This window comes from Pongo abelii, chromosome 12 (genome assembly GCF_028885655.2).
Source record: "Pongo abelii isolate AG06213 chromosome 12, NHGRI_mPonAbe1-v2.0_pri, whole genome shotgun sequence".
NCBI classification, from domain to species: Eukaryota; Metazoa; Chordata; class Mammalia; order Primates; family Hominidae; genus Pongo; species Pongo abelii.
The window spans coordinates 41,499,443-41,503,001 of NC_071997.2; positions in this window are offsets into that span (position 1 = coordinate 41,499,443).

Genomic DNA, 3,559 nt, shown 5'->3' on the forward strand with positions numbered 1-3,559 from the left:
GGGGATCCTATGTCCTATGGAATAAATGCTGTTATTATCAGCATGTTACAGGCAAGGGAACTGAGGATCAGGTTGGTGGAGCAACTTGCCCCAGGCCACACAGCTGCTAAATAGCAGAGCTGGGCATTGATTACACCCACATAAACAGGTAGCCATGGGGCCACGTGTTTAGATCTGTTGACTAGAACATCCCGTGGTGTCCATAATAGGAGTTTCTCATTTTAAGCCTGAATCGTTTACTCCCACACCAACTCCTGAGGTTGTTCACATGCCATTATAACCTGAAGGTCTTGGAACCTTCCCATGATCTGATATTTCCCCCACCCCCGTGCACACACATGCACACACAGTCAAAGTATTTTCTGGCACCTTTTCAAGTCATTTTCATATTCTTTTTGAGCAGTTTCATTTTCTAAACCTGTTACTTCAGAACTCATTCATACGGAACCTATGAAAGAAATTCTGCTCGGCATTGACTAAGCATATGAGTAAGTTTTTATTTTAATAGCACCATGTGGGAGGTTTCTTTATAAATGAATGGGGAGCAGAGGAGGGAATGCTTGCAAACTTCCCACAGACAAGAGCTAAGCCTATAAAAGCATATGTAACACAGAATCATTCTTTTCAGTTTCAGGGTAAGCTCTTTTGCAGGGTAATATCATTTGCAAAAAACAAAAAGTCAACAAATAACCTTTTTACCCTGCAGCTCTTAAAAATGACAACTGTTCAATGAATGGAAATTTGTGGGCCACATACACAGACAGCAAATTTACCAGGATCCCATTCTGCCTAAAATGTATGTGTAATGGATTGCCCAGCTCAAAATTGAGAAGGCTGGTCTGAGTTTAAGCACCATTATTTTGCATTGTTCCAAGCTGCTAAAATTCCAGATGCAGCTCAGTGGGGAGAAGTGATTTCACTTGCAGAGAGATTGGGCCATGATAGTGCGTACGATGGGCTGTATGCAGCATCACCCTGCAAAGGACAAGTCAGAGTCAGGAAGTGTTAACCACGTGCCCGCTGTCCCTAGCTTGCACACTTCATCTCTTCACTGTCACTGAGGTGGTCCCATCTCTGGAAGGCAGCACCCAGCAGAGCTGTAGCTAAGCACGTGGTGCATGACAACATAGAACCACAAGGAAAGGCTGGGGTGTAATGCTGGAGTTCGGTTAAGACCCTACCCCTCATCTAAATGAGGTCTCATTGTGTATTTTGTATCCTCAGAATGTGTCCCCTAGTTTTTAGTTCTCTTCCTCATAAGCTAGCCCCCTGAGCCTCTCACAGTGATGGGGAGGTTCTGGATTCTGCCAGGCCCTCCTTCGGTTATGCCCAGCAAGCACCTGTAGTCAGTGTCTCCTGGCGGAGGACCCACTCACCCAGCCACGCCACTTTGCAAAATCTTCACTATCCATCTCTCTCTCTTGGACTCCCCCAGACACAGGGACACTAAGGTCCCACATTCTCAGCTGATGGCCATTTCCCAGGCAGTGGTCTAATGGGCAGGGCTGTCCTAAGCCTCCTCAGGCAATTCCAGTTCCAAAGAATCTGCGTAGCGTCTTCCTGGGGACCTCTCCTCAGAATGGAGTGTTGGATGGGGTGTCTCATCCCCACCCCCTCTCCTCCTTTCTCCTTCAACCCCTGGCTGCCCCTTTCCTATAGGCTTCTGCAGGTAACCAGGCCAGGGACTGCATATGCTGAAGGCCATACTGGGGATAGAGGGCTGCCACCCTGTCCCACAGTCTCGTGGGAGCAGCAAGTTGGGGTGGACACACAGCCCAGAGCAGCCTCCCACGGGGGGATTTTCCACAAAAGCATTTACCCCCATTTCAATATCTCTGTGGTAATGGACTGGATGTTCATGTTCCCCACCCCCTATTCCTGCCAAATTCGCATGTTGAAGCTCTAACCCCCAATCTAATTATCTTTGGAGATCATTAGGTTTAAATGAGGTCATGGGGGTGGGGCTCTCATGATGGATTAGTGCCCTTATAAGAAAAGGAAGGGATCAGAGCTCTCCCTGTCTCCACCATGTGTGGACACAGAGAGAAGGCGGCCATCTGCAAACCAGAAAGGGAGCCCTCACCAGACACCAGATCTGCTGCACCTTGATCTTGGACTTCCAGCCTCCAGAACTGTATGAAATAAATGCCTATTGTTAAAGCCCCCCAGTCTATGGTATTTTATGAGAGCAAACACAATGGCCTAAGACACCTAACATGCCCCCACCTCCCCATGGGAATGAGTTATATCACTCCTGAAGGACCGCTGTGAGTTCAGGCATATAGTGCAGAAAGACGGAGGCACATGCTGCCATTTGCCCATAGGTTGTTACTGCAAAGCAGCCCCGGGACAGCTGGAGGTGGTATGGAGGTTGGGCCACCTTGTACTGGATTGTCCACTGACCTTCTTGCTTTCTAAATAGATCTGATTTCCACAGCAGAACTCAGCCCCTCTTCATTTTTTTTCTTTTTAATAGATTTTTTAAAATTAATACAAGTACATAATTATTATAGGTATTCAAAAGCTACAGAGCTATATAGGAAAAAGTCAGACCCCAGAAGTGCCCACATTCCACAGGTGAATAGGTAGCGCCTCCCAGTCATTCTGTGTCCCCTAAGAGGCTACAGGTATGGAAACAGGGGCCCAGAATGGACCTATCGGCCTCTCTCTGGAGGAAGCTGATATTGCACACTCCCTTCTCTGAGGCTACTGGCCCACGTGGTGCTAATCCAGCTGCAACTGTCAGAAAATGATGCTCCCTGGGAGTTTTCACTTAAGGATTTAGGTGGAGCTCCAGAAGCCCTCATAATGTAAGAGTGCTTTCCCCTCCAAATGCTGCAAAGTCAGAGGAACAGGGGCTGTTTGAGGATCTTTAATACTATTTTTATTTTCTCAGCATCATCTCCAATATTTCTTGGGATGCTTGTCCTAAAATTAGCAGACTGGTATTTATTTCCTGGTGTTTTTAAATCTTCATGATATTTTATCTCACCTAACTTTCTTTCTAAATTTACCGATTGTGGGTGTATTTTTTTAACAATACCACCGGAATCACCTCTTAATGACAATTAGCCTATCTTGCAGTAGAATACACTATTTGTTTTAAAGATCATAACACAGCAAAAGTTGAAATGACTTTGCAATAATTATCAAAAGCACAGGAGTTCGGAAGCAGTGATTCATACCCACAAGACAAAGGATGGTGACATTCCTATCTACCTGCTTACCCCCTGAAGTGGGAGACAGTTCACGCTCCGCACCTTGCCCCCCAAGAACAGCTTTGAAATTATGTATTTTTTGTTGTTTTTCAACTATGAAAATGTTGTATTATTTCAAGTTTCAAATCAGATTGTACAAAATCATGTATAATATTTTCTCACTGGTTAGGTAGGAGCTGCACTCCTTTCTCCAGTGTTGCCAATATTTCCATCATTGGGATGTGAAGCCCTTCACCTCTCAGAATGCCAGAGAGAAGGAGTCCCTCCTGTGGTCCTGCAGTGTCACCCCAAAAGCTGCCCAGGTTGCCAGATGTGTCTGAGCGAAGTGAGGCCACCTGACT